Source organism: Pristis pectinata, chromosome 23 (genome assembly GCF_009764475.1).
Source record: "Pristis pectinata isolate sPriPec2 chromosome 23, sPriPec2.1.pri, whole genome shotgun sequence".
Classification (NCBI taxonomy): domain Eukaryota; kingdom Metazoa; phylum Chordata; class Chondrichthyes; order Rhinopristiformes; family Pristidae; genus Pristis; species Pristis pectinata.
The window spans coordinates 16,731,785-16,743,656 of NC_067427.1; the positions used below are offsets into that span (position 1 = coordinate 16,731,785).

Sequence of the window (11,872 nt, forward strand, 5' to 3'; positions counted from 1 at the left end):
TTAAGTGAGACAGACATAAATTTAAACAAAGTATAGTGCAAGGTCATCACATGGTGTTTAGAGTTGCCAGCCTCCAATATTTTCTGGACTGTTCAGGAACTAAACATCACACCACCACAGCAAGCAACCCAGGAGAACACTCATAAAGCCACTGCATTTTCTACATTACAGCAGTTACTGCATTCCAAAAGTTGATGTTACAGTGCTCTGGAAAATCCCGAGGCCCCCCTTTTTGACCTACTCTTACAGTTCTGGGATGCAGCAAGGTACCACCCTCCCCGAGGATGTTAAGCATCAATCACTTGGTTAAACTGTCATCATATGTCCAGAAAGGCAAAGAAATTTTCCATCTCCGAGGAGCATTTTTAATCATTTGAGTTCTTACAAAACTTTTTCAACACATACTCACAAATTAGCAAGTTTGTTAAATTGTTTCAGAATCTGTCACAGTGCAACAAGACATTAACTCAAGGCTTTGTCTGGATGTTTTGTGTTCAGCTGGAAGTAGAAGATCCTTTGGGATCATTCACAGAAAGAGCAACAAATTTTCTCAAAGTTCTGGATCAACATTCCTCCCTCAACAATACCATCAAAAACCCAATTAAATGTCATTCATCTCATTTGTCATTGGTGGGACCTGGATGTGTACAAATGAATTGCCACATTCACTGACAGCATCTCAGAAGCGCTTTAGTTTGGGATTTCCTGAGAATGCGGCCAACAGGGCAACAATGAACTCCTTACAAAAACTTTCTGCCCTCAATCAGGAACCCTCTTGTGAGACGGTTGGGATCACTCTCCCCACATAAAGCTGCAGATGCTGGAGGACGAGTGAACATTTCAAACTGAGATAAATTTTTGACAGGTTTGGGTATTTAGAGATATAGAACCAAGGTGGATAAACAGAGTTAAGGTACAGATCTAATTGGATGGTGGAACAAACTCAAGAGGCTCAAGGGTCTGCTCTTATTCCTCATAAAATGGATGTCTCAATTTCTGTGCACACACAAAAAGAACACCAGATTTGCTTTTACCTTCTGATTTAACTGTGGGAAATGCCATCACATATTGCAATGCATAATATGGAACTTGAACTGTGTGCTCCTCCAGCCTATCCATGAGCTGAAATGGATAGAATATTGCCAGCCAGTAAGAACAGAGGAGGAACTTCTGCCTGTAGATTTAAGAACCTGGGTGGTCACCACTGAATCAGGTTAAAATGCAATACTGTAATGCCCAGTGTGAAACTCATGCCTCAGTTTTACATTGGTGTTTATTGTTTAAGAATGTCCAATAGATCATGTTGCTTTGTAAATAATATCCCAAATGGTAGGGCAGATATGTGACTGGATCCTACTGTAATTTTTGATGTCTTTTCCAGAAATAAGCAAGACAATAATAAATCCTGAGATATTCTCAACTGAATGATGAAGTTTTTGGCAGATGTTAAATATTAAGAATACAAAAAATAGAATCAGGAGTAAGCCATGTTATCCCTCAAACTTGCTTTGCTGTTCAATAAGGTCGTGGCTGATCTTATACTTAACCTCCATATTCCAATCTTATCCCTATATTACCTGGTTCTCGGTGTCCAAAAATTCATCATTCTCAGCCTTGAGTATACTCTGAGAGGGAGCATACTCAGCTTTCTGGGGTATGGACTTCCAGAGATCCACAACTGTCTGAGAGAAGAAATTTTTCCTCAGCTCATTTCTAAATGGTTGACCCTTTATATCCGATAAAGTATGCAAGAATTTACCCAAAGCTGGGTTGTGATTGATTTATCATCTTATCTGCTGCATTGACATCATACGGTAGAAAATTGATTTACTATTCATCGATGAGTATAAGGATTTTGGATTAGACTGTAATGGAAACAGTCATATTTCTATTCCATTTCTTCTGGCAGATGATCCACATTGCCAGCTGGCGGCAAATCAGAAATCTAACCCCACAGCGTCAGGGTACTTAGGTAGACATCTGGCCATCAGTGGAATACAAAATGGGCTGAAATTCAAAAAGTCGTAGAGATCTATCTACAGGCCCCCAAACCCTAATCTTGAGCACATAATTCAGACAAATTTACCCGGTACAGTGCTGTCTCAAATGCTGTTCTTCTGATAAAACGTCAAGCTGTGTCTGTTTTCTCAGGTGCATGTAAAATATTTCATGCTATGTTGAAGGGAGCAGGAGCGGGATAAATATCCCCAGTCTCTTAAACAACAAGCAAAAAAAAAGTGATTTAATCATAATCTGATCATTATCATATTGCATTTTGTGGATCTTGCTGTGCACAAATTGGCTGCTGGAGTTCTTATTTTACATCAATAATTGCAATTCACATGTATATTTTGGTCTTAAGTTGCATTGGTACATCATAAGGTTGTGAGAGGGGCTAAAGTGTGCGTGTGTGTGTATATATATTGTTCATATGGACAGAATCAAGGAGATGGCCTCCCTGAAGCGACATCTCTATTCAAGGCAGGGATGGAATGTTGTCTGAGCATAAGCCAAAAGCTCTTTCAAGAGGACCTGGCTTCCATCTAATTTCCTTAGTCGCGGTGCTTACCCATTCATGGTATGTGAATTGTCGTAAGTGAACAGTGACTGATCTCATTCCAGCTCTTCACATTGCCACAGAGTAGAAAAATCAATCCCCAGTTGAATCAAGTATGTATATTCACTCTTAGCTCGGCACCCTGCCAAGTTCCTTTCTATACTATGGTTCCACTCTTAAGCCTAAAGCAAGATGTGTGTGTTTCTTGTTAGCAATACATCAGTGGATCCCAGTGATTCCAGGTGAGTTGGAAAACTGACAGAAGCTTGTTCACATACACCAAATTTTTGTTATTCTGTCAACAGAGGTTACATTACCAAAAAATTATCCCTTTGGTCGAAGGTAGTCTTAAAGAAAGAGTAGGGTAGAAGGGTTAGAAAAACATTTCCTGAATCTGAATGTTGTAGCTAAGAGAGAGAGGGATGTACATTGTCATGTTTGGAGGAATTAGATGTTCAGAGGAGGGGGTTATGGGCTGAGAGGAGATTACGTAGATTAAGAGGGTTTAGGCCACGGAAGGATTTGGATGCAATTATATTTTTAAACATAAGGCACAGGGATATATGATTGAAGAACATGAATGATGAATGTCGCTGCAAGCTGGCGTTCAAACCCACAACACTCCTGACCACAAGTCATGAATCTCAGTGATAGGGTTATGCTGGACCTCTATCAAGGGAACCCTGCAGTGCAGGAACACCCCCCTAGAAAATTCCCAGAATTTGTTTTGGAAACTGCACAGTCCTGGGAGCAGACCATCTCAACTGGTTCCATGTTAAAGTATACATCATTGGGGTTCTTGTATGGAGTACTGTATTGAGATAAACCACTTTTGTAGTTTATATACTTAGATATATTAGAAAGAGATTCTTATTCAGGGACTGCTCACTATGCTTCCAGTCTAATGGATCAAAACTGACAATTCTTTCATCCAGGATTACCACATAACTATACTGGGAAATGTTAGAATGTGTCACGGCTTGCTGCATTCCTGACTATTTAACATTAGAAATCAGAGAAGACTGGTGTCTAAAATCAGGCAATTACAAAGTTGTTTTCCCAACGTATCTGTAAATGATTCATGCCCTAAGGGTCTTTCCAACTTAAGTTCAGATTCTGTTTGTTTTTAATTGGAGTAAAAGCAAAGGAAACAACTCAAAACCACAACTGCTTACAATGCACCTACCTAAACGGTGGTAGCCATGGAGGTTGTAGACATGATCAAACCTAGGATTCCAGTACCAACCCTTAGGGAATCCTGAAATCGAGGTGCTGACTTTCATATAGGATGATAACCAAACTTCCTGAATGCCCTCTCATGGATGGAAGTTGAACCTGTGATTTCCTTTTATAGGGTACCCACTAGCCACAGCTGTAATCTGCAGCCACAGAACCATTTGATCCATCATCCTGTGCCTCCCCATGAAAAGAGTTATCCAATTAGTGCCACATCTGCCCACTCTTTATCCATACCTCTGCAATTATCTTTTCTCTTGTGACATTCACAAAGTATTCTTTTATTTTCAGCTGCATTTTAAACTTGTTTAAAACTGTGTAACAATAAGACTATAAACCCTCAGTTCCATTGATGTGCAGTTCTCTCCAACATAAAAGAAGAAATCACATTTACAATATACAGCTATTGCACGATACAAAATCCAGAGACTGCACTTCCCCATGTTCTCCTCTATAAATAGAGTAACACTGCAGGTTAAAAACAATTTATGCAATTGGTCCAAACAGATTGAACTCTAGTTATTAGTATTAATAGCAGCTCTGCTCTTATTCCAATCCTAAGGTGCTTTGTTAATTATGGATATGAAGAAAAAGAACCAAATAAATTGATTTTATTTTGCCCACCCCCACCAGACCACCAACTTCCTCTCACACCTCCCCCCAACCCTGCATTTGTACAGAAGAAAGGCTGTTTGGTGTTCTAACTGCTTCTAGTACCCGATTCCACCTTCTCCTTTCCCTATTTATGATGAATTTCTGTGGCAAAGGGAAAACAGCAGGCTGGGGGAAGGGGGAGGAATTGAGATTAACACTTTCAAGGAGTTGACATAGTGACAGTGGGATGAATGGCCTTCAGTTCTGTTGCATGTTCTCTGGAATCTGCAGTTTTCTGCCTTTCAACGACTTATACAATTACTTTTGAAAGTTATAATTGAATCTGCTTCTACCAGCCTTTCAGGCAGCAAATTCCATATCAGAATAACTGGTTGAATAAAATGAAATCTTCACATCTCACCCCCACCACCACCCACACACCCCATCACTCACCTTAAATCTGTAACATCAGCTTACTGACACTCCTCCCTCTCAAACCCCTCCAATTTTGAAACACCTCTTGTCAAATCTCCTCAAAGCCTTTCTCTGCTTTAATTATATGTAGGTGGTGGCATCATGCATTCAATTTTATTAATAAAGGAATATTTTATTGTCACCACTTTATTATGTTTTTATTTCTCCAAAGATAAGAATAGCAAGCCAGAGTGAATACATCTCCTCATGCTGTGTGTCCTTTTCATTGTTCTGATTAGAGGTGGCTCCAAAACCCAGGAGTATGTTATATATATCTCTTCTCACAGGGAACTCAGATTAATTTAAGAATCTTTCATTTGGTTCAAATATAATTAGGAGGAAAGCTGGGAATACAAGTAAATCTAGAAGACTCTTTCTCCTCCTGGGATTTGATTTTCAGTTGGGTGAACACCTCCCTCTTCTGTTGAATGAGTTTGGTAAGTCTGCAGTTGCTTTTATTCCAGTGCTTGCTTCATTGTTTGTGAGAATGATGTCAAAATAGTTGACTTCCTGGGTTCTACTGTCACCTTATCCTCGCAACAAATCTGTAGATAACATGGGAAACTAGGTTATGTTGAGTTAAGGAAGGCATCAGTTTCATCAATGAGATCATGCAAAACCAGCTCAAGCCAAATTAAAATAATTTGTATTTATATAACAAAATTGTGCATTTAGATAGCATCTGAGTGATGTTGAATGAACTGATGAGGTAGGTAAAATTGGGCCTGTCCTTGGGGCCAGAACTGGAGGGGGTTGAGATCTCAGATAGTTGTGGGGTTGTTCTGGGTAACAGAGATAGGTAGGTTATGAAGGAACATGACAGCAAGAGTAGTTTCTATAATGCAATGAAATGACCCAGGTTTCCTCACAGGAGTGAACAAATTGTGACACCCAGCCATAAGTGGGCACATTAGGGCAGGTGATTAAAAGCTTGCTGAAATAGGTGGATTTTAGAACTGGCTGTAAGGAGGGACAGCTACAGAGAAGCACAGAGGGTTAAGAGGGCTTAGGGTCCAGCTGAAGCCACAGCTACCAAAGGTGGGTCAATGCAAGTCAGGAACATGCAACAACCATTTCTTGTCACCTGGGACACCCCCCACCACCCCCCCCCCCCAAATCTGTGACCAAGAAAATGGAAATAAAATTTTCCTCTTTGTGAAAGTGCCCGTACTTCAATGCCATGACTCAATGTGTAGCCCCTTTCATCTCAGAATCAGAAGACTACGCCATGCCAGACATTTAAATGCAAAATAAAGGCTGACATTCCTGTTGGGGGTGCCATCTGTCTGCTCAGGTCGGACATTAAAGCTTCCAGATAACTTAGAGATGCTGGGAAACCAAGAGGCCAGTGACATTAGTAGTTCTAGAGTCGTGAAGTTGAAAGTACAGGAGTGGACCCTCTCAGCCCACCCTGTCCATGCCGACTGCAATGCCTATCTACACTAATCCCATTTTCCTGCATTAAGCCCCTATCCCTCCACTCCTTTCTTATCCAACAGCATGTTCAAATGCCTTTTTAACACTGTAATTGTATCTGCCTCTACTACTTCCTCTAGCAGCTTGTTCCGGATAAACATCACCCTCTGTGTGAAAACCTTGCCCCTCAGATCGCCTTTAAATTTCCCCTCTCACCTTAAACCTGCATCCTCTATTTTTAGACTCCTCCATTCCAGGCAACATCCTGGTGAATCTCTTCTGCATTCTCCCTATTTCTACCAAATCCTTCCTGTAGTGTGACGACCAGAATTGCACACAAGTGCAGCCTGACCAGTGTTTAGTACAGATGCAACATGATTTCCCAACTGTTCTACTTGCAGCCTATTAAGGCAAGCATGCTGCATGCCTTCTTCACTACCCTATCTGCCTCTGTTCCCATTTTCAGAGAGCCATAAACTTAAGGTCCCTTTACATAAAGTCTCTGTCATTTATGCATTTGTCTTGTTAGTATTTGACATCTCAAAATGCAATACCTCACACTTATCTGGATTAAATTCTATCTGCCACCACTCACTCCACTTAACTTTCCAACTCTGTATCTTTCCACAACCTCCTTTGCTATTTATTATACCATCAACTTTTGTGTCATCAGCAAACTTACTAATCAGTCCACCTATATTTTTATCCAAGTCATTTATATATAACGATGGTCCCAGCACCGATCCCTGCGGTACCCACTGGTTATAGACTTCCAATCAGAAAAACACCACTTGACCCTATCCTCTGCCTCCTATCACCAAGCCAACTTTGCATCCAGTTTGCCCACACACCCTGGATCCCATGTGCATTAACTTTCTGGAACAGCCTACCATGTAGGACTTTGTCAAAAGCCTTGGTAAAGTTCATGTAAACCACATCTACCATACTGCATTCATCAATTTTCTTAGTTACCTTCTCAAAAAATTCAATCAGATTTGTGAGATCATGTTGACTCCACCTAATCAGTCCATCTGTTTCCAAGTAGAAATTTTTCCAATAATTTCCCTCCTATCAATGTCAGGTTCATTAGCCTGTAGTTCCCTGGCTTAACCCTACTGCCCTTTTTGAATAAGGGAATGACACTGGCTATCCTCCAGTCTTCTGGTACCTCAGCCATGGGTAATAAAGGTGCAAAGATTTCTGTTAGTGCCCTAAAAATCTCTTCCCTTGCTTTCCATAGCATCCTGGGATAGATCCTGTCAGGTGGGAAAATGGTAAGAGTCTATTATTAAGGAAGTGAAAACGAAAGCCTAAGGAAAAATCAACAGGATTAGGCAAAATCAACATGGATTTATGGAAGGAAAATTATGTTTCACAAAACTACTGGAGTTTTTTTTTGAGGATGTAACTGGTAAAATTGATAAGGGTGAAGCAGCAGACATAGTGTATTTGGATTTTCAGAAGGCCTTTGAACAAAGTCCCACACGTACGCAAACTGAAAGCACAAGGGATTGAAGGTAATATATAAGTATGGATTGAAATTCGTTGACAGACATAAAACAGAGAGTAGGAATAAAAGGTTATTCTGTAAGCTAGCAGGTGCTGTTTGGGCCCCAGCTACTCACAATATATATCAATGATTTGGATTAGAGAACCAAATGTAACATTTCAGAGTTTGCCAATGACACGAAGCTAGATGGGATTGAGTTCAGAGGAGGATGCAAAGTGGCTTCAAGGCAATTTAGGAAGTTGAATGTGTGGTTAAATACATGGCAGATATAGTATTACATGGTTAAAAGTGAAGTTAGAGTTAACACAAAGGCAGAGAATTGTTTAAACGGTGATAAACTGGGAAATGTTGATGGCCTTGTGAGTCAATCATCAAAGTAAACATGCAGGTTCAACAAGAGATGAAGAAGGCAAATGGTAGGTTGACATTTGTTCGAGGTTTTGAGTACCAGTGCAAGGATACTCTACTACAGCTGTGTAGGGCCTTGGTGAGAACCCACCTGAAGTAATGTGTGCAGTTTTGATCTCCAAACCTGAGAAACGATATACCTGCCATTCAGGAAGTGCAACGAAGATTCAGCAGACCGATCCAGCAATAATGGGACTGTCATACAAGGAGAGATTGTGTTAAGTAGGCCTATATTCACTAGACTTTAGAGAAATGAGAGGAGATCTCATTGACACATACAAAATTGTGATAGGGCCTGATAGACTGGATACAGGGAGATGGTTCCCCCAGCTGGAGGGCCTAGAACAAGGGGTCACAGCCTGACTACAGAGGATAAAATATTTACTACCAAGATGAGAAGACATTTCTTCACTCAGAAGGTGGTGAATTGTGGAATTCTCTACACAGTGGGGCAAGAGGCCAAGTTGCTGAATATGAGAAGGAAAAAGGTAGATATCTAGACACACACAGAAGGGTAGTTGTCCCTAGTGTCCTGATCAATACTTATCCTTCATTCAACTGCAGTAGAACAGATTACCGACTCAAAATCAAAATGCATATTGTGGAATCTTGCTGTGCACATAATAGCTGTCTCTTTCATTTCAACAGTGACAGGGCTTCAAAAGTACTTCCTTCAGTGTCAAAGCTTTGGGACAACTTGATGTCATGAAAAGCACCACATAAATGCAATTTCTTTCTCATTCAGCATTGCAAATGTAGACTTTCCTATAACAAGAATAACTTTGTATAACATCAGTAAACAGTTCTTTAGTTTATTGGGCTATTCAAGTTTGTTCACGTTTGTTAAATGTAGCTTGGGTGCAGGATGCCATGTCTCGTAGGATATAATCCACACCACACCTTGCCACTGCTTCCCCAATATATCCATTCCAATGCTATTCCACCTTCCAAAACCAATCAGAAAGTCAGAGACTCATTGCTGGACTGAATGATATTTCAGTGTTTATCATGCAGCCTTTATTCCCAAGACTCACAATTTTTGTAAGCAACAATAAAGTTCTAAGGAAAAAATGTAAACACTCAATTATACAGTATTATTGCTGCAGCAATTTTTGACTTGGGAATTACAGCCTTCTCTTGTTTTTTTTTGTTTAATTCCTGGTGAGCTTGAAGCAATCGAGAAGATTGGAAACCTTACTTAGGAGAGACAAGAGCAGCCTGCTACTAGTGTTGTGAAGAAAGTCAGCAGTATATTGGTGTTAATCAAAGGCAGCAGCTCGGGGCAAATTGATGGGATCCCTGGAGGATACTGTAGATTCCCAGTGACAAGCAGGACAGATGAACTGAGCAACAACATTGCCCCTGTGGTCCTTTAAACAATAACTTTGTTCATAAGATAGATGGTTTCTTTTGAAATATATTTTGCAAGTATCATTAACTATTTATTTCTCTGCTTATTTTTTTCATACCTTCATAAGACCATAGAAAGAGTAGGAAACTATTAATCACTTCAAATCTGTTCCATCATTAAATTTGATTAGTGCTGATCCATATCTCAAATCCATCTGATTTGCAACCCTTAATTCCTGTACTGTGGTTGAGATTCATCCATCAACCAACAATGCTATCATAATCAGGGTATTATTGCTTTGCATTTTGCAGGACCAGCTGCACACAAATTGGCTGTCACATTTCCAACATGAGCGGTGACAAACGTACTTTAAAGGTTCTTGGCTATTATCCACTATGAAAGCTTGACATCGTGAAAGCTTCAAAAGATGCTGTTTTTATTTCTTGCCTAACAGTCTCAGATTCTGTATCAAAGCAATAGTGTTAACTTACTACACCTAGGTGTTTGGACAATGAAGGGACCTGTTGAAATAAATTGTTTAATACAGTGAAAGAATATGCAACTAATTTGTGCTGATGTTTTAATTCAGAAAAATAGGGGTCTTTGGGTTTGAGAGCCCATAGCTGAATGCCTATTGGTCCCTTTGGAACCAATAGGCTTTTAGCCACAGACTCTCAAACCAGGCCAATTGGACCAATGACCTGAATAGATTCTGGTGGACACTTATTTTCTCTGAAACTGAATGGCAGCATCAATGGGAGCATATCCTGTGAAAGAATTCCAACTCTAATGCAACGTACATAAAAAACTATTTAGAAAACCTGTTTAGAACCATCAAACTAAAAGAAAACAGATTGAATGTGTGTTAACTGATCAAATAAAAGAGATTGGTGTTTCAAAATTTTTTGGTTTAAAATATTTTGATTAGATATACCTCAGCCTTCTGAACAAGTAAATAAATGCCATATTTATATAATGTATTAATTTAAGCCCGGTTATCATTCTCACGAATCTGCCAAGACCAATATACCAAGACTGAACCTGAATCTCTGGAGGGATTCTGGCCAGTTGCTCAACAGAACTAATGAGTCACTCCTTCATTTCTGTATTTCAACTCCCCTTTGTCTTTTGTCCCTGTATTTTAGCTTTAAATAAGTTTTACATATTGAACATAAATCCCTTCACTTCTCAACAGTGCCTTGTCTCTCACCATTGAGAAAATGTTCTGATTTCTCTTTCCCAAATCCAAAGGACCTTGTCCTTGCCCACATTGAATTCCATCTACCACAGTTTTCTTTTATTGACACCTTAGTTCTCTGATTATTCCAACACACACCTGGTTGGTCTACTTGTAATCAAGAAGTCATCCTATATTCTGCTGTCCATTTCCTAATTTGCACTAATTCCCTTTCACCCATCTGGTATTATTTAAAGGCCTTGTCTATCCCTATCTCTGTAAGCTCCTCCAACCCTGAGTTCTCCATTAATTCTGGCTCTTGTTTCATCCCTAATTTTAGCTGCTCCACAATTAATAGCTATGGCCAAAACCTTAAGCACTTTACTCCTTTAAGATGTTCCTTAAAACACTCCTTTGATCAAGCTTTTGGTCAATTGCATTTTTACAGCTGTATCAAATTTTGTTTCTCACAATCCTGTACACTGTGAAGTACCTTGGAATGTTTTATTATTCTTAAAGATGCTATAAAAATTCCTTTGATGTGGGTGTAGAGTCTCAGGGATTATGTCAATATTTGCAGGGGTATGCATTGAGGAACATCAGCACTTGGAGTCCGCAGGAGCATGTCAGTAATTGCAAGGTCCATGGAAGATGGATGTGTTTGGGAAGCAGAAGATAATTGGGGTCCCTAGGAGTGTGTCAATATTTCAGGACCCAAAGGTTATCAAATTGGCCATGCGTTGATATTTATAAGGGCTCGGCTGGAAGTGTGTCAGTACTTAAATGGAGTTCTGTACTGTTTAAAAAAAGATTGGGATTTCCTGGAAAAGTGTGGTATTTATAGGGATTCACAGTTGTGAGTGGTGATTTACAGAGTGTTACATTATTTACATGGGATACAACTGGGGATAGAGGGAACACAGGTGATGACTATTGGGGAAGTTTCAATATTTACTGTGTACGTCCATTTTTACAGGAGGTGTTGATATTTACTGGAGATGGGGGAAGCGGTTCTTTTCAGGAGTGCATCATTACTTACATATTGAGGGTTTCCTAGGAGAATATGTTGACATTTATGAAGGGGAAGTGGTCTCGGATTTTCCAGATGAACTCCCCGGAAATTGTATGTATTTTTACAAGTCCTGGAGA

The 11,872-nt window shown here is 39.8% G+C and overlaps 1 long non-coding RNA gene across 2 annotated transcripts in view; it reads right to left on the reverse strand.

Annotated features, from left to right (window-relative positions):
* Positions 1 to 5,016: 5,016 nt before the first annotated feature.
* Positions 5,017 to 11,872, reverse strand: part of LOC127582183 (uncharacterized) — a 53,106-nt gene continuing 46,250 nt past the window's right edge. For both annotated transcript variants that reach the window (XR_007958069.1, XR_007958068.1), the window contains exons 2-3: positions 8,287 to 8,390; positions 5,017 to 5,406 (exon numbers count right to left, since the gene is read on the reverse strand). This is a non-coding gene — a long non-coding RNA (uncharacterized LOC127582183). The remainder of the gene's footprint in view (positions 5,407 to 8,286; positions 8,391 to 11,872) is intronic.